This window comes from Neomonachus schauinslandi, chromosome 7 (assembly GCF_002201575.2).
Source record: "Neomonachus schauinslandi chromosome 7, ASM220157v2, whole genome shotgun sequence".
NCBI classification, from domain to species: Eukaryota; Metazoa; Chordata; class Mammalia; order Carnivora; family Phocidae; genus Neomonachus; species Neomonachus schauinslandi.
Genome location: NC_058409.1, coordinates 106,432,494 through 106,459,377, shown reverse-complemented (window position 1 = coordinate 106,459,377; position 26,884 = coordinate 106,432,494). Strand labels below are relative to the sequence as shown.

Sequence of the window (26,884 nt, the reverse complement as noted above, 5' to 3'; positions counted from 1 at the left end):
TGTGTATGTGTATATACCACATCTTTTTTATCCTTTCATGTATGGATGGACACTTGGGTTGCTTCCATATCTTTGCTATTGTAAATAATGTTGCAGTAAAAATAGGAATCCATATATCTTTTCAAATTAGTGTTTTTGTTTTCTTTGGGTAAAAACCCGGTAGTGGAATTGTTGGATCATATGGTGATTATTAGCTTTTCAAGATCAGGTGATATGCCTTGTATTGGCTTTACTACCCTTATAACAATGAGTACAATACATGAAACATTGCTCTTAATACAGATTCCTTGGGCAAATGAATAAATGAGAAAGAAGTGAAAGAAAAGAGGGTAAAATTTTATGGTGCTCTAAGTGGGGAGAAAAAGAGAAGCTAATCAAAGTATCTGGGAAATAAAATTCTGTCCTCTTTGAGCTTGTTCATTTATTTATAAGCTGAGGAACATGTTGCCTACCATCTATTTAGTCTCATGAGTATGTTAACATCATTAATATGAAGTTCATGAAGTACTTTGTACTGCCTGGGGAAAGATAGTATAGAAATTTAAAGTATTACATATAATCCCTCCAGGAAGAAAATAGGAAAAACATCTATTTTGTGAAGTGCATCATTCTGGATCACTCTAGGGGAATGCCCAAAGGAGTTTGTACACCTCTTCAAATGTGAATTAATTTGTATTTTTTAAAGGCCCTGATGGATACCTTTCATTTTAATTAAAGATATTTTGAAGAATTTTGACTTTAAAAACTAGATAAAATAGTTCACATATTTACTTTGCCGAATGCACAGCATTGGACATAAATATAACCATAAACGAGTACATTAGCAGTTTCTCAGCCTGAAGGTGGCCACCCAGCAACCTTTTCTCAGGGACTTGAGTACTCTCATGTGTGATGTTTGTTTAATTTGGTGTTTTTATTTTGATCATCAGTTAAAAAAGGAAGCATATCTTGGAATGCTTATTTCATAACTGAGCACTGCCACAGAGTCAGGGCCCTTGCTGGCATCTGCATGTCCCATCACATTGGAAGAGAAATGATGTATGGTACAGTAATGCTGGGTGAAGGCTAACTGACCTAGAGATGGACTATGTGGAGGAAGGGGGCAAACACTGGTGAGAGAAGGGCATATTCACATGGTGCACAGTAGCGTATGCCTGGAGAATCCACGGGATCTCTGTGACAAAAGAGAGTCAGAAATGGTGTCTGGGGGCCAGCACATACCACAGTATGCCATCTTAAATTAATATTGGTAATTCAAAATACATTGGTCGTATGATTATGTTTATATCTCATTTGTAAATTTTCTTGGGTTTTATAGTTGAAGGAGAGCTATAAGCATAGAGTCGATCCCTGCTATAATGTTTGTACACTTTTAAGTATCATTATAATTAAAATAACTTGTCAACATTATGAGTCCAGAACAGTTTCCTTCAGAAGTGTTCCATAAATTACATGAGTTTGAGAAAACCTCACTAGTAGTAGTCCAGGCTTCCAAGGAGGTATTGCATTACAGCCAAGCTTTATTATATCAAGTGCACAAAACATAAAGGAAGGGATCAAAAGTGTGGAGACTGCAAATATGGAAACTACTGCTTTCCAGGAAAGAGTAAAATACTGAGGTTCTAAAGAGTGAAAAACTCAAGGCTGAATGAAATGGAGAAGTCATGATTGAGAAAGACCTACAAAGTCCTGAAGTTATCACCGATGAACTCCTAAAATAACCAACCTCAACATGCTATTGAGATATGTGTGTGTGGTGTGTTGCCGTGTGTGTGTGTGTCTGTGTGTGTGTGTGTGTGTGTATCCCTTCTTCAGTGCTTTGGAGTCCCCTTCGCTACTGGACTATTTTCCTAACTTTTCAATGAAAAGCTCAGTAGAAATGGTATTAATCTTAAAGAAATTCACTTTATACCCATATTCTCTAGAAAAATATTTCTTTTGTCAAAGGCATCCTTATTCACCTCTTGAAAGCTATTATCTATACCAAGTTATCGTATAAGCAGTAAACCTGTATTTGCTAGTTTCTCAACTTTATTTTCAGCTTCCAGTTTCTATAAATGTTTGTTCCCATTTAGGGTGTATACAGTACTTGTTAGAAGGACACCCTTTTCTGCTTTTTTTTTCTTACCCTTTAAAAGTTGAGAAGAATATTTGTGAGAGTGTGAAAAGGTATAAGCGTTGTACCTTTGAATGGGGTATTGTGTTAACTGCAAGCGCCGCAAATGTGGGTTGCTATTTTATGGCTATTGTACCCAATGTCGAAAGATTTACTTACATTCTGACCCAGTCCTAGTTATTCAGCAACCGCTGATCAGATATACACAATTTGAAATTGTTTTCCAGAATGAATTTGAAGAGGGCAAAAGAGTAAGTAGAGAAGTCAGCCAGATTTTCCTTGCCTACAAAGGATCCTTCCCATAATTTTCCCCCAATCCAGTTTAAGCCTACTTTGTATCGGGAATTTTTTTTTTAACTTTTTTATTACCTTTCTTTAGAGCATAATAATGAGTTTAGTTTGTAGATCTCTTGTAACATTTTAATACCATTCCAAGGATATTCACCAAGGAAATGGCCAGTGTTTGTTGAGGACCAGCTGGTCACTCAGCACTGTGGCAGGCATTGGGCAGTATAAATGAGTATCACACAGCAGCCCTGACCAATGCCCACCATCCCAATTAGATTGGATCCTCACTGACAGGTTCTCATAATACCCAGATTCCCTGCACAATACACAATAATTATTTACCTTGTGTATGCTATTTCCACTCGACTACAAGCTCCAGGATGATAGAGGTGATACTGTTTTGTGCATTGCTGAATTCCCAGAGCTCAGCTTAGTGTCTAGCACAAAAAAATATATTCAGTAGGCATGGGCTGGAATGAATGAAGAAAGGAAGGAATGATGATCTAGGAGGGAGTAGGATGAGTTTGAGAAATATACTATTATTGGAGGAAGCAAGGAAGGAAGGCATTTAAAGAACCTGGGGCTACATAGAGGCAGGTACCTCCAATAAGAATCCCACATAGGGCAAAAAGTAGGCCAAATTATTAAGTACAAACTAAGAAAGTAGAACAATCTTTTGTGATTACAACATGAAAGCAAAAGCCCAAACCACAATGTATCTCACAAGACAATATGTTAGGAAAACGTGCTTTAACTGCACCAGGCAGAAAAAGAAATGGGCTATCCCCTTTACTCTGAGGAAGAAGAAAGCAGACGACTAGTTTAAAAAGGCAAAAACATCTAGGGCTTTATTCTTTGATCCCACTTTGGTTTTTCTTACCCAGTTAAATTGTCAAAGGATGTGGCATCCAGAAGGGGCTGGGGAGGAAGAGTCTGGTGCTGAGACATAAAGGCTAATGAAAGGTGATTTTAAGAAATGGCTCTTTCATACCAAGACACTGTACTCCATGAACTGTCCAGGCCATGGCCTGTTGTCTTTCAGAACTCACAGAAGGTGGTAAAGGTCAAAGAGTGTCCATGAAACTAGCAGATGACTCTAGAGTCCACTGAATCCCTAACCAGGGGCCTGACCACATAGATTATTCTACAACCTCCCCTTCTCCATCTCCTGTGGGCAAGCACCAGTTCTTGTGTCAGGAGACACGAGTCTAGTCTAGGCTGTTCCCCTGTGTCTCTTTTTGTGATTCTGGGCATTTCACTCTGCCTTTTACATCCTCAGTCTCCTCTTCTTTAAAATGGTGAAAGATGATGGGTTGGTAGGATAAGAACATTTTTAATTTCTTTCTCCCCCTAAATAGTGCATGTATAAAACATATAAAACCAAGTGGTATTCCAAGTAATAAAACAAGATTCAGTACTTCCTTCCCCAATCCCTTTCTTTTTTTTTTTATGTTCAATTAGCCAGCCCCTTTCTATCCTAGATTCCAGCTCTCATGGGGAATCACTTTAAACTCTTTTAGCAATTTCTTCTTATGTTTTACCTTCATATCTCTTACTCTGCCTTTTCCTGATTTTCCCATTTTTGATATTATTTGTTGACTCCCCACTATGGCAGATGAGGATTGAGCTCATACTCATTCATCCCCACTCACATTGTTCCCATTTTCCCAGTCTCATATTTTTCTTAAATCAGTATTCAGTGTTTACCCTATTATGACTAGACAAATAGCTTCACAACTGAGTCAAGTAGTGTGCCCTGAAACTTTTTGTTTCCTGCTTTGTTTGTGCTGTTTTGTTTGCTTTATTTTGTTCTATGTATTTTATCACTGATTAAGATCCAAACTGTCTGAGCAAACTGTAGAATTGCTCTCAGTTACAATCATGCATCTCTCAATTGCATTGTTTTCCCCCAGAGTTCTCCCTTTTGGGAGAACCTTTCTGCTTTATACCTTTCTGCTTCGGCCTGGCCCGGTTGCTGTTGGGACCTGCAGGAGAGGTGTCTTTCTGGGACTGACCTTCACATTCTCCCTCCTACTGACTCTCTTATTCTATGTATCTCATTTTTCTTCATCCTCTGTTTACCTTATCATTTCAGTGGGTTAAATCCTTCAGTAGCTTCCTAAGAAAGAGGTAAATTTTAGATCTTGCATATCTGAAATGGTTCTTATTCCACCTTCAAGCTTCATTGATTGGGGGTAAAATGCAAGCTTGGAAATAATTTTCATTCAAAAATTTGCTGATGTTGTTCCATTATCTTCTGTTTTCCACTGTGGCTGATGAAGGTTCAGTGCTGTCTGAGTGTTCCTTCCTCATGTGTGATTTGCTTCCCTTCCCCCCTTCCAGAAGCTGTTATGATATTTTCTTCATCCCTGAAGCTCTCATAGTTTAAAATGATGGGCTGTGGTATGGAGCTTTTTTAGTCATGGTCATCCAAGATACTAGGCACTTGGTGAGCTTTTTCTTTTTTTTTTTTTTTTAAGATTTTATTTATGTACTTGACAGAGAGAGACACAGCGAGAGAGGGAACACAAGCAGGGGGAGTGGGAGAGGGAGAAGCAGGCTTCCCACCGAGCAGGGATCCCGATGTGGGGCTCGATGCCAGGACCCTGGGATCATGACCTGAGCTGAAGGCAGACGCTTAACGACTGAGCCACCCAGGTGCCCCTTGGTGAGCTTTTTCAATTTGAAAACTCAGATCCTTCAGTTTTAGAAGATTTTCTTATATAATTTAGTTGATAATATTCTTCCCTTCATTTTTCTCTCCTCTTTTTTACTTTCATTTCCTATGAGCTGTATGTTGGACTTCCAAAAGTGTATTGTTTGAATTGAAGCTATTTTCTGGGTGATATCTCCCACTGTATATTTTAGCATTTTTATTAACTAATCTATTATATTAACATCCAAGAGCTCTTTCCTATATTTTTAATGTATTATTCCTTTATTATTGCATCCTATTCATGCTCCTTATCTCTTAAATAAGAGCATAGGTTTTTTAAATTTTTTTATTGTTATGTTAATCACCGTACATTACATCATTAGTTTTTGATGTAGTGTTCCATGATTCATTGTTTGTGCATAACACCCAGTAAGAGCCTAGTTTTTAAAGTGTTATTTTGGTCCCTGAATTTGTACCTGTTTCCTATGATTTATTTTGTTCTGTTTGCTAATTTTAGTTTCTACCCCTGCCCCATATTTAGAACCTCTTGACTATGTGATCTTATAAGTACCAAAAAGTTAATAGGATGTTCTACATACAAGGAAGAAGATGGGCAGCTGGTGAGCCTCACCCTCAGCTATACCTGGTGACCCCAATCTAGAGTCTCTCCACTTCATCATCTTCACTGTCAGCCTCCTGGCCTCTGCTTGGTGGAAAAGGAGGGCATAATCTGGCTGTGTACGCTAGGAGAGGGGTTCTGAGGTCTTCTACCAGTTTTTTATACCCTGGTCCTCAAACTATGCAGTACTTCAAATATATACACCTTTCTGGTGATCTGAGGTATGACTGGCTTTCTTCTTATTGACTCCACCCACTTCCTCTGCAGATAGGTAAGCTTCTGCTTTCTTCACGTTGGATAAGTCAGTCACCCTTCCCTCAGCCACTATCCATCTTCTAATGTCTTGCTTCCTTTGTCTGCTTTTGCTTTTTCTCAGTTTCTCTTTGTTCTGTAGGTTCGTACCTTTGCTGTGATTTTTGTGAGGTTGGGGGGAGATAGCAAAGACAAGTATGTATTTTCTTTTTTTTTTTTTTAAGATTTTATTTATTTGACAGAGACACAGAGAGAGAGGGAACACAAGCAGGGGGAGTGGGAGAAGGAGAAGCAGGCTTCCCGCCGAGCAGGGAGCCCAATGCAGGGCTCGATCCCAGAACCCTAGGATCATGACCTGAGCCGAAGGCAGATGCTTAACGACTGAGCCACCCAGGCGCCCCGACAAGTATGTATTTTCAATGTGATGTGCATTAGATAAGCACACACAGCATATGTTAAATAAACATTTTACTTTAATTTTAGATTTACAAAAAGTTCTTGAAGATAGTTCAGAGAGTTCTCAGATATCCCACATCTAGTTTTTTTCCCCCTCTATAATTAAAATCTTAGAGTAATATGGCAATTTGTCAAAATTAATCAACCAATGATGGTATATTAACTAACACTAAATATTTGTTTGGCTAACCCTTTGGAAAGAAGTCACTATATCTAGCCCACATTTAGGAAGTGGAGAATTATGTCCCATTTTTTTAAAGGCAGAGTAGCTACATAAACTATTTGGAATTTTGCCTAGGAGATTTGTCTATTCTTCCCCATTATCTACTTTTAATCACTCATTTATATCAATATGGTTTCATGGATATTTATTTTATACTTTCGGTTACAATCCAGTACTACTTCATTGATTTTGTTGCTCAAATTGAGAAATGCTTTGTAATTGCAAACCTCTATTTAAAAGTAAGATATGTTTTAGAGAATATAATTATATTCTATGTCTTATACTTCTTGAGCTCCTTACCATCTAACAAAATGCAAGGCACATATGATTTAAACACTAAATACTTGTTTGGCTAACTAATTGATTAATTTTAAATATGTATAAAATAATTTCCAAATGTCTAGTGTCATGTTCTATTAGAGGTCACAGATGCATAAGACTCCTTCAAGGACCTGTAATCTTATTAGGAAAATACATATATACAAAACAATGAGAAAATAGGTCAACACTTTACCAAGTACCAAGTTGTGTCATTTTCATAGTTTGAGAGTGACAGATCTCAGGGCCTGAGTGATCAGTTTGGTTGTATCCATCATGGTATCCCAGAAGAGGTTGAGAATGATTTAGACAGAAGGAAAGGGGAAATGGGGAGTCTTTTAAGCACACAGAGTATAACAAGTTTGCATCTATTCTATTTGAACATGTTCACAAGTTGTCAAATGAAAGCATCTTAAAATTCTCTTTCCTTTTAGAAGAATATCCGACAGTCCCTTTATTTTAATTTTTCTCTTTCTGTCCAAAATGTGCATGACAGAATCCAACAAACAATAATCCTCTATTTTTCCATTGTGGTTTTGAGCTGCCAAAACCCCTCTACACATTGGCTCATGGATCTCCATAGTTGCCACTGTAAGAGAGGCAATTACAAAAGATATTACCTATAGCTCCGTTTTGCACATGGGGAAATAAGACCTCTGATTTGCAGTAGGTTATACAGGTTGCAAATGGGAGAGGTGGATCTAGAACCCAGGACTCCTGACTCCAAATCCAGGGCTTTCTGTTCATTACTCTGTGTGCTTCTGTTTTTACACTGGGAAACCTTAGATGGAGCAGGGGACAGGAGAGATGGAGACCCTCAAAACACGGCTGGCTTTTTAAGTCTTTTGTGTCCTTGCTTTCTCTTCTCAAGTGAAATCTGATATGACAGCCTCAGAGACCAGGACAGGTTACCAGGGCTTTATCTTCCTTTCTTCCTATCTTCAGTGATGCATTCTGCATCACTGCTCTTTGCCAGTTTAATAAGGTGTTTAATGAAAAACCACACGTGACTTCCAAATCTGATCCTATTCAGGGAAGCCAGCACTGGTGCTACTCAGCTGTCACTTAGGCTGGTGGAGGAGGTGGAGACAGGTCTCTCCTTACCTGACACAGCAAACATTCCGAGCTCGCCTGGCCCATGGCCTCCCCAGGCATTCTGCACACTTTCCTCTAAGGAGAGAGCAGAGAGAGCAAGCAAACACCAGCAGGAATGCTTCTTTAAGGTCCTTTGAAGGATTCACGCTGCGGGAGAGTGATGGTTTTGAAAATTTCAGCTCAGCAGAGCCTTAAGCCCTGTTTTAAAGGGAAGCTTTGGTCAATAGAAATTTGGTCCTTAGAACTCACTTTTCCTCTTTTCCTTTGTGTGTTTTAACACTTAGTACGTTTGGGGACTACCTGAATATGAATTCATTATTGAGACTTTCAAGAGTCAGGATCTCTGGAGGTCTGTGTCATGGATCCTGCACCCCCTTTTGCTGTTTTTGAGAGTCTGTTCTTTCCAGGATTGTTGCCCGTGGGGGGCCACCAAATCTTTTTCAAGAACTCAGACTGTAGTCACAGTGCCAGGGTCTGTATGCTGGTCCCTCCATTTCACAGGCATGTGGCTTCAGACAAGTCACTTAAAGTCTCTGAAAAAAGCAGTAATAGGAGTTCTTGCTACAGAGGATCACTGTGAGTGTTCAGGGAGCTAATACATGGTGCCTTACACATAGAAGTGTTCTTAAAATGTTAACACTAATATTAGCTATTATAGAGCAAGTTTCCCTATTTCTGAGTGCCAGAGGAAATATCAAAATGTTAAAAGACCACTCTTGCCTTCAGGTCACAATCAAGAAGAAGCTCTTGAGATTGGCATTTAAACAACCAACCACAAATCATACATATACGACCAAATATGTTAAGGCTTGTTAAAGAGGTATAGTCAAACTATGTGGGGGAGAATCCAGGGATAAAAAGATCACAGGCTGTTGGGGCTGATACCTTCCATTGAATTTAGATGGTATCAGAGAGGAGGTAACAGGGGCTTAAATTATAGGTCAAGTTTAGTATGTCTTGGAGGAAAGAAAAAAATATAAGCAAGAAAATAATAGGGATCTAAAGAGAGAATACCAAACAGTCCATTTGCAGGAACCCAGGGGCAAAAATATGATAGATAAGACTAGAAAACAGTTCATGCTTAGAATAGGGAGAGCCTTGAATGCCAAGCTACAGAGCTGAGGGAATTGCTGAGATCCTAGGGCAGTCTTAAGGAGAATAGATTTTTATAGGTATTTATCAGCCTTCCTTAAGTGCATTTGGATTTGCATTTCCTTCTCAGGAATTCCTCCCTCCTTCCCTTCCTTCAATAAGTATTTATTGTACTCCTGAGTTTATGATGGGGTCCACTGAAGATCACACGAAGGTGTCTATCTGTCCTATGGTACTTTAACAAAATTAAGTGAAGGTCAAACCATGGTGACTGGCATTACATAGTGTAGGTTTAATCAAGGTTCACCAGAGTGGGGCTATTGATTTAAATAATTCCCTTCCTTCAGCCAAAAGCTAATGAAGCCTATTGCTAAGTCTAGTTTAATGCTTTTTATCACCTCAACTAGATTATTCTGTCCAGAAAAATTTTTTGAGCCTCTACTCAGCTAGGTACTTTTGAAAGTATGAAAGAAGTGTAAGTCACAATACTTATCCTAAAATACTATAGTCTTGTAGGTGGACAGTACTCATGAAATTGTTGGAGAATGGTGCACAGCTGCCAGTGAGTTTGCCTCCAATTCAGAAAACTAAAGTGACTGGTTCTATAATATAGAGATAGATCCTGGGTGGTCAGGAAGGGTCAAGATCATAGGTAAAGGTCCAGAGAAAGTGAGGCTTTGAAGTAAGTGAAAGGAGAGAAAAGGGAGACGCTGTGCCTGAGAAATAGCATGGGTCAGAGTCCTGAGGCATGTAGCGTCCCAGGGGGAAATGGGGAAGACTACTAACTTGACCAAAGAGTCTGTGTAGGAAGATGAAGTTAGGTAGATAAGGTGGGCAGAGGTACTGAGTACCTTGGATGCCACAAATAGGGCTGGTCACAGGTAGTCTATGGTGTGAGTCATCTCCTCCTGTTTGGTAATGAAAATACGGAGATTGTAGAGATAGGTTTTCAAACAGAAGGAAAAGAGAGATACTCTCTAATCCAGAATTTCTTTAGGAAAGAATGTTCTGAGTCTACCAGATTTTTCACCATGGGAAGTCAAAGAAAGCATAGGGAATTTCAGACACTGTCCCCATGGGGCATGCATTCACAGAGAACGATGGTCTCACATCTTGGACTGAAAAATGAGCACCCAGATGGGACCAAAGAGAAGTACCTGTCTGTTCCTTGCCAGGTTAGGGGGTGAAGGGAAACCAAGAAAGGAAGCAGATAGATGTCTGCCACCTTGAAACCTTGCTGCTAAAAATTTATTTCAGAGTTTCCCCATGTCTAGCAGCCTAAGAATTTAGGTTAAGGTGAACTTTGCACAGAGACTGCCAACCTGACAGACCTGAAAGGTGAAGACTTCTGTTTATTTCAAGTTTAACTATAGCCTTGACTGTCAGCATGGCATCGCCCCCTGGAGTCCTACCTGCAACATCCTCATCTTGGCCTTCAGGGACTTCCTTGTCTGATGAGGAACCTACAAATCTAAGCCGATCACATACTTGGGGATAAAGCTGATTCCCCTGGAGGTAGTGAGTTCTCCATTACTGGAAGTGTTCAAGCAGAGGACCATATGGCAGGGATATTGTCACAAGAGAATTCATTCATCAGTGGTGGTCAGAATGATGATAATACCTAACACAGAGCACAAGCTAGGTGCCAGGCTCTGTATTTAACACCTTACATGCTTTCCCTGCTATTTCTCCATGAGGTAAGGCTCGCTGTTATCCACATTTCACAAACAAGAAACCTGAAGGCCATAGAGTTTGGAATTGTGCCAAAGATTCTGTAGCCAATAAGTGATAGAGTTAAGATTTGAACCAAGCCTGTCCACACTCTGATTTTTTTAACTTTTTATTTGCAGAAAAGTGTGCTGGAGCCCACAGTCTTCACAGTGATACCATACTAAAATGACTTTTATATATCCCTCAGGCCTGCTATTTCATAATTCCACTGCTAAAGATCAAGGCATCTTTGGTTCCTGACCTTTCACTGGGACATGAAAGTCTTGGGATTAAGTTTCATTTACCCTTGTGTGTGTTTCCTGTTATCAGGGTACATGTCTAAGGCAAAGGTGAAAAATCAAATCAGAGTTTTTTTTAAAAAATGGGAGGACAGCAGAAAATGCCTCTCCAGATAGCACCGGAGAGCTGGGGCTTCAACTGAAGAACTCATAAATAAAAGAGCACATGGCCAAGGGACACAAGGGCAAATCCTACGACCCTGGAATGCCAAATGGGAGGGCCAGCTTGCCAGTCAGCTCAGCCCCTACCTTGTTCACAGGATGATCACAGGCAAGTCCCTTAGATGACTGGAGTTTTTAGGGTTGGAAGGGACCTTGGAGCACCCTGCTCCAGGTTGTCTTAAATTATGCTCTAAAGGAACAAAGACAGTTTATTCTTCAAATATTCATCATGAACCTATCATGTGCCAGGTCTTGGTCCAGTAGCTGCCTCTAGGGTTGCCCTAGGGGGAGGAGGAACACAGAGACAAATCTGCCCTGTCCTCCTCACTACAGGACCATGCGCTCCATTATCATCTGTTTTATAGTGGGATTGCAAGATTTATTTTAGAGAAGAGACTACAAAGCTTAAATCCCTTTTAAACAACCACATCTATTCTAATACTCCCATTTGACAGACAGCAAAGCCATCATTGCTAGCAAGTGTTCATGGGCAGAGTGAGATTCTTCCCACTTTCACCGCATTTCATGTTGCCCTGGACCTCGATTCCCATGTCGGCTGATGGGGAAATGGGACCAGATCCTCTCTAGTGGTATTTTCCAAGGCTAAAGTCTTTTAATTTTCTGAATTTCTTGAACATTCACTATTTGGCAAGTATTGTCCTTGGTCATGTAGCAATTATGACTCTTCAGTCCTTGATGGCTACAATTCCCTTTCTCTCTGTCTCTCTATGTCCTTGTGTTCAGGTTGGGGAACTGTGCTGGATATTGGTTTGGGCTTTGTTTAATTATACTGAGCCTGTGCCAAGGGTCTCAGGGAAACTGGGAGGATCAACAGATTGTCAGAATCACCTATCTTTAAGGAGTGCTCAAGGTAGTGAGGGCTTAAGCAGCTGGAGCCCATTTTCATGTTGAATATGCAGATACCTATGTCTCTGCTTTACAAATTCTAGAACATCCTAGAAGGATGTCTATATATCTCACATCAGGACTGTTGGCCTTGAAAGTATGGTGTAATGGTTAGCAATGGACAAGCCTGCCTGAGAATCCAGTCAGTGCCATTTGCCACTGGCTGGCTGTGTTCTTGAGCCTCAACTTCCTCATCTGTAGAAGTCCAGTAATTCTCCAGTCACAGGGATGTTTAAATGGTATGATGATTAAATGGTATTCGGAGAGTTTAGTGCAGGGTTAGATATATAGTAAGCTCTCCATGAATAGTAATGCTATTACTCTATTTTTTTTATCACCTGGTTTATAATCTCCAGGAAACCTCAGAATGAGTCCCTTTTCAGGGAGCTGCTAACAGTGAGAAAGCAGGGGGGGCAGGAGAGAGAGAGAGAGAGAAAATGAGAGAGAGAACAAAAGAAAGGGATGTGAGAAATAGAATTTGATGTGTTTCTTTGGCAATAGTTTTAGTTCTCTGCATGCAAATTAAGTTGGTGGCCTCTAACTTTCTCAAGCTGTTACAGCAGAATAGAACCAAGTCAGTGCTCATGACTTCCTGATCAAGCAGAGGAGTTACCTTCAGAAGTTATAGAATGGCAGCTCACAGATGAAATATGTGTGGCCCACAAAGATTTCTAAATTTTTAAAAATTAGCTGTTAACTAAATACCTGAAAATCCAGGTATTTCATTTGAAAATCTGGGTTTCTAGCTTCTCTCTCATTTTTAACTTTCTTAAATTATGAAGTGTAACATACATACTCAAAGCAAAACTCAAATCAAAGCTCAATGATTTTTCACAAAATCACAAAAAGTAACCACCACCCAGGTCAAGAAATATAATGTTGCCAGCCCTCCAGGAGCTTCCTCTTACTCTTTTTAGGCACTGTATACTATCCCTCTAAAGAGACTCTCTATTGACTCTTATAACATCTTTGTTTTTCTTAAGCATGCATTCCTAAATGTCAGAGTTTAATTTTGCCTACTTTTTGGAATTTATATAAAGGGAATCATCAAGTATGATTTTGTGTGTGTATCTATTTTCCTTTGCTCAGTATTACACTTATGGGATTCATCCATGGTATTGCATATGGGTATATTTTACTCATTTTCATTTCTGTATAGGATTCTATTGTATGAATGTGTCACAATGCATCCATAATTCAACTGTTGATGGACATTTGGGTTCTTTACACTTTTGAATAATGAGTCTATGAATATTCTTGTATATGTCTCTTGGTGCACATATGCATGTATTTCTGTTGGATGTAAACCTAGGAAGGGTATGAGAATGTTCAGTTTTAATAGATACTGCCAAATAGTTTCCAAAGTGGCTGTACCAATTTACACTCCCACCATCAGTATGTGATGGTTCTCATTGCTCCAAATTCTCTCAAGTGCTTGGGATTGTCAATTATTTTAATTTTAGCCCTTGTGGTGGGGGTGTAGTGATAACTCATTGTGATTTTAATTTGTTTTTCTCAAGACTATTTGTGAGGTTTAGCTTCATTTCATATGCTTATTGAAATGTTGATATGCTTTTCAAAGCACTAACAGTTCATGCCTTTTGTCCATTTTCCTCCTAGGTTATCTGTGTTTTTCTTATTGATTTCTCAGTGTTCTAGGTGTGAGCCCTTGGTCAAGTGTGTATGTTACAAAGATCTTGCTTTCTTTAGCTTATACTTTCACTCTCTTGACAGTATCTCCTGATGTATAGACCAAAAATTGTTCATTTTAATGCAGTCCAATTTATCAGGTTTTTTTTTTTTTTTCTTTTATATCCTGTTTAAGAAGATTTTTCTTACCCTGAGGTCATGGAGATACTCTCCTGTGTTATGTTCTGGTGGCTTTATGTTTTCCCATTTACGTTAACAATCCACCTGCAATTGATTCTTGTGTATGGTGTGATATAGGGATCTAGAATCAATTTTCCCATATGATATCCAACTGATAGTATCATTTATTGAAAAGATCATTCTTTCTCCACTGAACTTAAGTGGCTTCTTTGTCATAAATCAAGTGACCAAGTATATGTGGTTCTGTTTCTGGTCTTTTCTATCCCATTGGTCTGTTTATGCATCTTAGGTCTTGGATTTAACCTATCTTGATACCAAGGACAGCAAGTTTTTCCACCTTTTCTTCTTCAAAATTGTTTTGGACCAGTTATTAGGGCTTTACATTTTTATGTAAATTTTAGAATCAACATGTTGAATTATGAAAAAATCTATAGGGATGACATTTAATTGGGTTGGCATTTAACTTACATATCAGTTTGGGAGAATTGGTGTCTTTATTTTTTTTATTTTTTATTTTTTAAAGATTTTATTTATTTATTTGAGAGAGAGAGAGAGAGAGCACATGAGAGGGGGGTAGGGTCAGAGGGAGAAGCAGACTCCCTGCTGAGCAGGGAGCCTGATGCGGGACTCGATCCCGGGACTCCAGGATCATGACCTGAGCCGAAGGCAGTCGCTTAACCAACTGAGCCACTCAGGCGCCCGAATTGGTGTCTTTAAATATCAAGTCTCTCAATCCAGGAACATAATATATGGCTCTATTTATTTAGATCTTCTTATATTTCTTTCAGTAATGTTTTGTAGTTCTCAGCATAGGCATCTTGCACATCTTTTGTTAGATTTATTTTCTAGATACTTATTTTTTATATTATAAACAGTATCTTTAAAAATATTATAAATGTTTGTTGCTGGCATATTGAAATAGAATCATTTCTTTTATATTGATTTCATGTCCAGTGACGTTGCTATGTTCATTGAGTGATTCTAGTGTTTACCTATATAGTGTTTTGGGGTTTTGTATGAATACAGTCATGTCAGCTGTGAATAATGACAGCATTATTTTTTCCTTGCCAAATTGGTCATGCTATTGTCTCTTGTAGCCTGTTAAGTAATATTTTTTTAAGAATTTTCATCTTGGGACGCCTGGGTGGCCAGTCGGTTAAGCGTCTGCCTTTGGCTCAGGTCATGATCCCGGGGTCCTGGGATTGAGTCCCGAATCAGGATCCTTGCTCAGCAGGGAGCCTGCTTCTCCCTCTCCCTCTGCCCGCCGCTTCCCCTGCTTGTGCTCCCTCTCTCTGTGTCAAATAAATAAATAAAATCTTAAAAAAAAAAAAAAAAAGAATTTTCATCTTGATTTGCAACAATGTGGATGGACCTAGAGAGTATTATCCTAAGTGAAATAAGTCAGCCAGAATAAAATAAATACCATATGATTTCACTCATATGTGGAATTTAAGAAACAAAACAAATGAACAAAGAGAAAAGAGAGAGAGAGGCGAACCAAGAAATAGACTCTTAACTATAGAGAACAAACTGATGGTTACCAGAGGGGAGAGGGGTGGGGGGATGGATGAAATAGATGATGGGGATTAGGGAGTGCACTTGTGATGAGCACTGGGGTTGTATGGAAGTGCTGAGTCACTATATTGTACACCTGAAATTAACATCACACTGTATGTTAACTAACTGGAATTTAAGTAAAAACTTGAAAAAAAAGGTTTTCATCTTGATTATGAAATGAAATGCCTATAATTTTCTTTTCTTACAATGTCCTTGTTTGATCTGGTATCAAGGTTATACTGACCTCAGAAGAGTAACGGAGTACTCCCTTTTCCTAGTTTATCAAAGCATTTGTGTAAGATAGGTGTTATTTATTCTTTAAGTGTTTTTTTAAATTTTATTTTATTTTTTTATTATGTTATGTTAGTCACCATACATTACATCATTAGTTTTTTTGTTGTTGTTTTTTTGTTGTTTTTGTTTTTTAAATGTTTTATTTATTTATTCATGAGAGTCAGAGAGAGAGAGAGGCAGAGGCAGAGGCAGAGGGAGAAGCAGGCTCCCCGCCTAGCAGGGAGCCCGATGTGGGACTTGATCCCAGGACCCCGGGATCATGACCTGAGCCGAAGGCAGACGCCCAACCATCTGAGCCACCCAGGCGCCCCACATTACATCATTAGTTTTTGATGTAGTGTTCCATGATTCATTGTTTGTGTATAACACCCAGTGCTCCATGCAGAACGTGCCCTCTTTAATACTCATCACCAGGCTAACCCATCCTCCCACCCCCCTCCCCTCTAGAACCCTCAGTTTGTTTTTCAGAGTCCATAGTCTCTCATGGTTCGTCTCCCCCTCCGATTCCCCCCCCTTCATTCTTTCCCCTCCTGCTATCTTCTTCTTCTTTTTTTTATTTTTTTAACATATAATGTATTATTTGTTTCAGAGGTACAGATCTGTGATTCAACAGTCTTACACAATTCACAGTGCTCACCATAGCACATACCCTCCCCAATGTCTATCACCCAGCCACCCCATCCCTCCCACCCCCCACCACTCCAGCAACCCTCAGTTTGTTTCCTGAGATTAAGAATTCCTCATATCAGTGAGGTCATATGATACATGTCTTTCTCTGATTGACTTATTTCGCTCAGCATAATACTCTCCAGTTCCATCTATGTCGTTGCAAATGGTAAGATTTCATTCCTTTTGATGGCTGCATAATATTCCATTGTGTATATATACTACATCTTCTTTATCCATTCATCTGTTGAGGGATAGCTTGGCTCTTTCCACAGTTTGGCTATTGTGGACATTGCTCCTATAAACATTGGGGTGCACGTACCCCTTTGGATCCCTACATTTGTATCTTTGGGGTAAATACCCAGTAGTGCAATTGCTGGATCGTAGGGTAGTTCTATTTTCAACTTTTTGAGGAACCTCCATACTGTTTTCCAGAGTGGCTGCACCAGCTCTGTAGGAGGGTTCCCCTTTCTCTGCATCCTTGCCAACATCTGTCGTTTTCCTGATTTGTTAATTTTAGCCATTCTGACTGGTGTGAGGTGGTATCTCACTGAGATTTTGATTCAGATTTCCCTGATGCCGAGCAATGTTGAGCACTTTTTCATGTGTCTGTTGGCCATTTGGATGTCTTCTTTGGAAAAATGTCTGTTCATGTCTTCTGCCCATTTCTTGACTGGATCATTTGTTCTTTGGGTGTTGAGTTTAAGAAGTTCTTTGTAGATTTTGGAAACTAGCCCTTTATCTGATATGTCATTTGCAAATATCTTCTCCCATTCTGTCGGTTGTCTTTTGGCTTTGTTGACTGTTTCTTTTGCTGTGCAAAAGCTTTTTATCTTGATGAAGTCCCAATAGTTCATTTTTGCCCTTGCTTCCCTTGCCTTTGGCGATGTTTCTAGGAAGAACTTGCTGCGGCTGAGGTCGTATTCTTTAAGTGTTTTATAGAACTCAGAAGAGAGGTAACCTGGGCCCAGAGTTGTCTTTGGTAAAGCTTTAAATGTCTTTAATAGTTACAATCCTAGTCAATTATGTTATTCTTCTTGTGGCAGTTTTGGTAATTTATGTTAGGAATTTGTCCATTTCATCTATATTTTCAAATATCTTGTCACAAAATTGCTCATAATATCCTCTTTCATGTGTGTAGGGTTTGTAGTGTTGTTACATTTTATATTACTGACCTAACTTGCTCACTCTCATACTTTCTCTAAGATTCTTTGGGGTTGGTTTTGACTTTGTTCTACCTTGTTTCCTTCTCTCTTGTGTTTAGTTCACAGGGTTTTTTCTAACTTCTTGAAATGGATACTTAGCTACTGATTATTTTTTACAGCTTTTTTTTATTTTCTAATACATGCATTTTTAAAACCATAGATTCCCCTCTAAAGATAGATTTAATTGCACCATTCATTTCTTGACTTCTTTCAGATTTACGAATTTTTTTAAAATTTTCACTTTTTACTTCTCTATTAACTTGGGAATTAGATACCCTTTAAATATTCTTGTGGTTACATTAGAACTTGCAACATTCATTCTTTACTTATCAAATGTTACTGTGTATTGGCACTTACACACATTTCCCAGAGAGTGCAAAGACCTTAGAACATTTTAGCTTCATTTATTTTCCTGCCAATGTGCATGCCACTATTGTTGCATATTTTTGTACTTTTAAACTCAATATTATGTATTATTGTTGCTGTTCTATTCAGTTTGTTTATTTATACTTACCCATATATTTATAATTTTTACTTTTTATTTCATTTTGTGTCTCTAAGTTTTCATCTATAATAATTTTCCTTCTCCATGAGTAATATCTTCTAGCATTTCCACTAGTATGAATCTGTTGTTGAGAAATATTTTTCCTTTTATTTGTATAAAAATGTCTTTTTTCATGTTCTCTCTTGAAAAAAGTTTATGTTGGATATAGTCTATATTTGTAGTTATTTTCTTTTGGCTTTTCTTTAAAAGATTTTATTTATTTACTTGACAGAGACACAGCGAGAGAGGGAACACAAGCAGGGGGAGTGGGAGAGGGAGAAGCAGGCTTCCCACTGAGCAGGGAGCCTGATGCGGGGCTCCATCCCAGGACCATGGGATCATGACCTGAGCCAAAGGCAGACGCTTAAGGACAGAGCCACCCAGGTGCCCCTTCTTTTGACGTTTTAAAGATCTACTTCAGGAGTTTCTTGGGAAGAGTCAGATTGTTGATTGTTTCACAGTAATCTATCTCCCACCCCTTCTTCACTATGGATGCTTTTAAGAGTTTCTATCTTTGATTTTCAAAATTTTTACTGTACTGTGCGTAAGTGTGATTTCTTTTAATTAACATGCTTTGGGTACATTGGGCCTTTTGATTTTGTGTCTTGATGTCTTTTATCAAGTTTGAAAAACTCTTGCCAATGGCCCTTCAGACATTATTTCTGTATCTTCCTTGTAGTTTTCTCCTGATGACATTCTATTTACATGTATGTTAGGGTTTGTCACTCTATCCACTGTATCTTTCATGCCCTTTTCTGTATTTTTCATTTTCTCTTTCTGTGTTTTAGTCCTATTTCTTTTGATCTATTTTGAAGTTCACAAATTCTCTTTTAAGCTGCATCCAATCTGTCATTATGTGTATTAAATTCTTGATGTCCGTCTCTGTCCTTTTCAAATTTGGAATTTCCTCTTGATTATTTTACATATTTTCCAGTAGTCTGCTGAAATTATCAATCTTGTATTTTATCTCCAAGAAAATAGTAAGCATGGTTGATTATAAAATATATGTCTGATTACTCTAATATCCTGAGTCCCTATGGATCTGTCCCTATTTTCTCTTTTCTTTTCATTTTTACTTATGTTGTTTTATCTTCTGGTATAACTGATTATTTTTTTATCGTGTGCTGAACATTATATTTGCAGAATTTTCTGTAGAAATAATTTGAGGACTAGGGTAATGTTATCTTTTTACCAAATGGATATATATTTGCCTTCTTGTACTAGCAATCCATTATCATTTTAATCCAGCTCCAGAGATTGAGATGATTTGAAGCTGTACTGCAGTCCCTATAAGCAACTGTCTATTTCCAGTTCATTTTTAACTCTTGTTGAGCAGCTCTTCCGGGTCCCAATCCAAAGTGATTGTTTCACAACCTCTTTCCACCACTTTTTGGTTCTGAACTCTAAACTCCAGCTTCTTATTTCTGTCTCCCCTTAGTTTAGCTGCTTCCTCTAGAACTGGTAAATATCTCTAGGGTAAAAGTAGTTCCAAACACAAGGCTTACCTGTCTGGCTTTCCTCCAGCCCTAGATCCTGGCTCTGTAATTCTTCACTTTCTTATTAGCTTGTCTACATCTTCAAGATTTTTTTTTTTTTTTTTTTTTTTTTTTTTTTAAGATTTTTATTTATTTATTTGAGACAGAGAGAATGAGAGAGACAGAGAGCACATGAGAGGGGGGAGGGTCAGAGGGAGAAGCAGACTCCCCGCCGAGCAGGGAGCCCGATGCGGGACTCGATCCTGGGACTCCAGGATCATGACCTGAGCCGAAGGCAGTTGCTTAACCAACTGAGCCACCCAGGCGCCCTACATCTTCAAGATTTTTAAGTATTTTGTCCAGCTTTTCTAGTTGTCCTCATTGGAAGCATTGGTTCAAATTATATAGTCTCTCAGTTAACACAAATGGAAGTCCTATGCTTTCTCTTGAAAAATTAACAGATGTATCTATAATAGGCTGGAGTTGAGCCATGGTTTCCGGCCTTTAGATGAGGCATGCATTCTCTCACTCACCCTAGTGGACACTAGCTAGGTCACTTTTCATTTACTAAATTAATCTAGTCACAGTTGGCACTTAGATTGAGACTTTTTCCTTAAATCCTTTCTAAAGCAGAGTAGAAGATAACATTCCAATAAGGTACTACTTGACCTTCCTGGATTTATTTCTTCTATATATGACATTATATAATTGGTAAATTAAGCTAGGGTTTAAAAAATTTGGGGGGACAGGGGGAGCTCCTAAAGGTTTTATAGGGTGATCATTCTACTCTCCATGTATCTGAAAGATCTGGAATGCCTAATGGGCCCAGGGCTGCCCTGAGAGGACAGACTGCCAGATTATACTGAGAGCTCATGTCTAGCCTCAGTCATGATGTGAGACCAGGAGAGTATTGAATGGAAGACTGAAGACAGGATGAATTAGAAACAAATGGTGTATAGCTCCCTTGGGTGTGACGTCCACTTCCAGAGCAGCTGACAGGATCAGGAGTGTTAATGCCCTCTAGGGTGCCAAGTAGGGTGAAAACAAAACCACAAAAGATGAGGTAGAAGATTCAGCTTTCCCTGTCAGTGATCAGGAAATCTATCTCCTCAAGGACTAGAGGTTTTAGAATAGCCCTCAGCAAAAGGGTCACTGACACTTTTATTTTTTTATTTTTTTTTTATTATGTTCAATTAGCCAGCATATAGTACATCATTATCCATAAAGAATGTAGACAAGTAGAGAAAATAAGAAGGGAAAGACAGGGACACTTGGGTGGCTCAGTTGGTTAAGCATCTGCCTTTGGCTCAAGTCATGAGCCCAGCATCCTGGGATCGAGTCCCACATTGGGCTCCTTGATGGGGAGCCTGCTTCTCCTTCTCTGCCTACCACTCCCCCTCCTTGTGCTCTCTCCCTCCTCTCTCTCTGAAAATAAATAAAATCTTAAAAAAAAAAAAAAAAGTGTCCCTGGCATCGAAGAAAATCCTACCAAGATTTCCAGGTTCCCTGTGGAAGACAGAAATGTGTGGTCTTATTTTAAAAAATGAACTCCCGTCCTTTGCTCAGTCTAACTCAGTGAAAAATTTCTGAGTACAGCTACTCTGTGCAAAATAATCTCTGCCTTCAGGGAGAAGGTGCTCTTTCTCTAATTGTGGTAGAGAGTATAGTCTCCAGAGCAGGGCTGCCTGCATTCTAATCCCAATTTGATATATTAGCAAATTGTGACCTTGGGCAATTTAATTTCTCTGTGTTGTAATTTCCCCATCTATAAAATGGAAATAACAGTGATATTCACCTCAAAGTGTTGTTGTAAGGATTTTTAAAAGTATTGCATAAAAAGTGCGTTGAATAGTGATTGGCACATGGAAGAACTCAAATAAAAGCTGCTGTTTATAACTAAATTTGTTTTTATTAGTGTAATTATATACAATATTTAACATGTTTATCTTATGTCTCTCAGAGCCCTGGTTTCTTATCTCTGTTCTATACTCTTTCATTTAAAGTTCTAAACAAGCTATCTTCATGAGATTTTTTCTTTCCTGGTTAGATGAGGGGGTTATACTGGGGATTTGGAATGTCTCTGTCTGACCCTCCTTTGTTTGGGACTCAAAATCTCCACTGTTCTGTGGGATTTGATTGATTGAGGTTTGGATCTCCCAAGCAATGGGCATTCCTATGGCTAAAAGGGCTTTCAGCTAGACATCTCTGTAACCATAATCAAATTCTCTATCATTTCTTCAGTGTAAGGCAGAGGTGGAAAACTGATTACCCAGTGGTGACTCCAACTTACAGATGTGTGATGGTTCTCACAGAAATTTAAAATATAAGCTTTAGGTAGCTTTTAAAAAATCATAGGATTGCCCATAAAAATCCAGATCCGTAGCTTCTTCAAAAAAGAAAAATGGAAAGATCTGGACCTGCTCTTCACTTGACAAAGTTTGGCTGAAGCTGAGTGAGCATTGGCAGGAGGAAAAGTGTTTTCTCATCTGCCCATTTGTTCATTTTTGCTTCCAGCTGGGCCCTGGAGCCTGCAACTGAGGGAAGCAGTGTGCTTTTCCAGAAAAGATGCCAGACCGGATCTTAAGAGATGCGAGCCTGCAGTCATGACTCTGCTTTTAACTCATTGTTTGACCTTGGTGGAGTCACTCACCCTAAGTCTTAGTTTCTCATCTGCAAACTGGGGAGAATGCTTTCCTTGTCTGCCTCCCAATGATGTTGGAATGAGTTAAAATGGGAGAGTGTAGTAGTCCTTGACTACCAGATGCAGAAAAGCAAGGAATTACTGCTATTATCTGCCATTTGCACGTAAGTTAGGGATGAATGATTCCTACAAGTTCTGGTAGGCAAAAATCCTTGAGTGCACTGGAGTGCTGAGAATGAATGGGGAGAGAGTGCCCCATGATATAAAAAGCACACAAAATAAAAACACCAGTGAACTTGCTGAATCTGCAGTCTTCATGAGGAAGCTTTGGGAATATGAGAATCTGAAGGCAGTGTTAACCAGCTCCATTTTATGGATAAGAAAATTGGAGCCCAAATGGAACATGGACCTGCATATGAATTCCAGCAACTTGTGTCCCTGGTACATGTTCCTTAGCCTCTCTGAGCCTCTGTTTCCTTGTATATAAAATGGGAATATTAGACTCTAGCTTGTAATGCACTATGAAGAGTCAGTGGGATGATGTGCTATAAGTACCTAAAATATATTGTAAATGTCTATTAAATGGATGTTATTAACTCAAATCAGGCATATGATAACTGAACCATTGGCAAATCAGGAAGTACTTAAGGGAATTAGACATATTGTTAGTGGCTATTTCCTTACCAGAAAAGAACTTTTCGTAAACCATAAGGGGCTTCTTTTACTTCTCATTGCACTGAGGTAACTCAACCGGTATTCTTCCCAGCATTTGCTGCAAGGTTTATATGATACCCAACCATACATGCCCGTATTGATAGCAAGGTCTGAGCATCAGAGGCAGTATTATCATTATAAAGTGTTTGCAGAGTCGGACCAGTGTGCTTTCCCTTCATAAATCCTTAAATTATACCCTTACTCAGCTGGAAAGTAGAAATCGGGGCCCAAAGAACACTTATTCCTTTTTGCTTTTCACTACTTTGCATACTTCTTTTCACCACAGCATCTGAATATTAAGGCAAGAAGTGCTCAAGTTCCTCTGGGCTCTGGAAGGCTTGAACAAATTAGCATTCTTGGAGTCAGTCCTTCTTTTTGGACTAAACTCCTTTTTCTTTTCCTCTTCCAATAAAATTTTTCTGTTCCGGAGAGTACTTTCTCAGCCACTCCTTTCCTAATGTAATTCTGTTTGATTTCCACTGAGCAGCTCCTGAAAGGAGCCGCTGAACCATGCCTCAGCAAGCATTTCAATTCCTGAACACCAGCTTTCCAGCAGGAGCTATTCCAGATGCATCTTTATATCCAGTAATCATGCATTTAACCAAAATGATTGACGTGGCATTTTTTTCCCCCCCTCTCTGCTTCCAGCCTACTAGACTTATTTGTCTTCCATGGAAAGGCTCCTCCAGTTTGGGTTCCTGCCAAATCAGTGAACGTACAAATACATGCATAAGTCAAACACACCTACACACACATGGATGTAATAGGTACCGAGTCTATAATTCTGCACTGAGCATTTAACATTTCATTTCTAGACTTTATGTCTCCACTGAAGTTTTAGTCAGCTGCTTCTTTCCCTATTTCTTACCTCCCTATCTCCCTCTTTCTTTCCTTTCCTACCACTACTTCTTTGTTTTTTCTCTGCTTTTTCCCAGAAATCACCTTGTTGTTGTTGTTAGTCATCACAGAATCTTATATTCTTCAGTGTTAAAGGGGCTTGAGAGCATTTTTATGTAATCCTCTCACTTTAGTTTTGGGAAGTCTGTGTGCCGGAAAGGAAACCATGCGCCATCGGTAGCTTTCCTTTGCCCTTAGGAAGACTCTTAACTCCACTGCATGGCTTGGACCCTGCCCACTGCCTCAGCCTCCTCTCCTCCTCAGTGTCCATAGGTAACCCACAAAGCCCTTCATTCCCTGTCTTTGGTCCTTTACACATGCTTTTCTCTCTTCCTGGACAGTCCTTCACACACAGCATATACCTCTTCTTCACCACTTGACCTCCTATTTATTCTTTAAGTCTCATACCAGATGGTACTCCTTAGGGGCGCCTGGGTGGCTCAGTCGGTTAAGCATCTGCCTTCGGCTCAGGTCATGATCCCAGGGTCCTGGGATGGAGCCCCGCATCCAGCTCCCTGCTCAGCTGGGAGTCTGCTTCTCCCCCTCCCTTTGCCCCTCCCCCCACCTCTTGGGTGTGCTCTCTCATGCTTTCTCTCTCAAATAAATAAATAAACCTTTAAAAATCAATAAATAAGTGGTACTCCTTAGACCACACACCATACCCTGTTCATTTCCTTCATGGTGTTCGTCATAATTTGTAACTATGTATTTATGTGAGTGTTTATTAGTTCTTTAATGTCCCTTCACTTAATAGAAGCAAGGTCTCTAAGGACAAACACCGTGTCCTTCCTCCCCCCCCATTATTTCCTTAGTACCGTATACAGAGTAACAACAAATATCAACAATAAACTAAAAGCATCTAACATTGAGAACTTACTGGTTTCAGGCACACTGTTCTAAGATTTTTACAGGTTTTCTATGTGTATTTAATACTTACAACTATCCTATGAGGTAGATATGATTATTATCCCTGCTTTGCAGATCAGAAAACTGAGTAGTCAAGTCACTCACCCATGATTATATGGCTGAAAAGTAACAGAGCTAGTTTCTAACTCAGGCATTCTGATTCCAACACCTGAACTCTCAAGCAGAACATGCTGGGCCTCTATTAAGCACTCCATTACTATTCACTGAAAGAATAAATGAAAACTATATCAAAATTGATTAGTTGCAAAACTGAGGTTAAAATCTAAGTTGTTTGATTGATAATCCACTCCTCTCTCTATGCAGGCTGACAGCTGCTCAGATACCAGCAGAATGCAGTAAAAGGAAGAGAAAGAGAAGCAAATTAACAAATTGGTCTGTTGCTGATAAGGACCTGGGGTGGGAGGGAGAACCTATGATGTGGATTGTGGAGTGAAGTGGAAATCATCATTTTAGATTCAGGCAGGACCCCGTAGCAGGTGGAAAAACACTAAATTGGTTGAAGAGTTCTTAAGATAAAGCATCAGGTTCTCCAGAAACATCAAGTGGAATTACAGTTATTATCACTAACAAGTCAGGTGATTCTTACGCTTTGGATGGTATTTTCCAAACCTGATTTCAAAGTTTAAGTAACCATCAATGTTATGAAACTACTGATCAGAATTTTAGGGTGAAATTTCTAGTAATGTGCTCTGTTTACTCTTGTGTCCACAGTATAATGGACAGAGCCAGGCACATAGTAAGTGTTCAATAAATATTTATTTAATGATTTAAAGGAAAAGCACACAAACAAATCTGTCAGTAGGCACTTACTGAATACCTGTTTTAAGTCTGTGAAATTCAAGGCACAATGAGAAACACAAAGAAAAATTAGTCAGATTCCTATTCATAGAGAGGTCATAATCTAGGTGGACCTACTAACAACTATCACTACCAATCACTACCACCATTGCTGGGGACTTGCTTTGTCTACCTGCTGTGGTACATCCCTTTATATATCACTGGGTCATTTTCATACTTGCAACAACCTTAAGTGATGGCACTACTACTCTCCATGTCCAGGTACAGAAACTGAGGGTTAGAGATGCTAATTCCTTTCCCAATGTCACAAAACCAGGAACTTGTATTTGAACTCAAGTTGTTTGACTCTGGAATCAACCATGCCAAATGTACTCATCCCATTATTTTGAGATCATCACTATGTGTGAAAAGCATGGTGAGACTAAAGAGTTTGCAAATGCTGCTTACCTGGGCCTGAGATATTTCCATTCTTCACCTGCTACCATCCTATTTATTGTTTAGGCCCCAGATTCATTGACACTTCCCCCGGAAGACTCCTCAATCACTTACAACTGGGTTAGCTATTCCCTCCTTTATGCTCCCGTTGGAAGCCTTCCTGAGTCCTCTTCATGATTCTTCTTACCTCAAATTCTGATCACTTATGTTTCCCACTTATTAGTCTTTGAGTTCCTCCAGGATAGCAGTTTATCTTCCCAGAGCCTACACAGTGCCTGGCATATAGCATATCATTTAATAACAATTTATGGAATGAATGAATTTTAAATATAAATTGCCATTATATGGATCCAAGTAATATACAGCAGCATTCAAAGGGTGGAGTACATTCTTAAGCACTAACTGAAGCTTACGGGCAAAGGACTTTTGAAAAGTTGGGGAGGACATGCCGGCAGTGCCACCCAGTGCTTGAGTAGACATAATAGCCCTGGTGGATGAATGGAGGGCCACGTGTGGTACCAGAATTATCACAGTATCACAGCCAGGGAACTCTTGCTGAGGATGCTGTTGCTTGTGATGCTCCATACTGTCCCTGCACCATGCTCGTGACTCTACAGGCTCAAGGCCAGGAGAGACTCAAGAGCAGTGGTCCATCGTGGTGGCGAAGCTGAGCCCAGAGCTACGTGTACAGCTCATTGTATCCAAATTA

At 39.3% G+C, this 26,884-nt stretch overlaps 1 protein-coding gene across 6 annotated transcripts in view; it reads left to right on the top strand.

Annotated features, from left to right (window-relative positions):
• GRIA1 (glutamate ionotropic receptor AMPA type subunit 1) overlaps positions 1 to 26,884 on the top strand; it is a 298,697-nt gene that overhangs the window by 94,584 nt on the left and 177,229 nt on the right. The gene's annotated exons all lie outside the window — the stretch shown is intronic.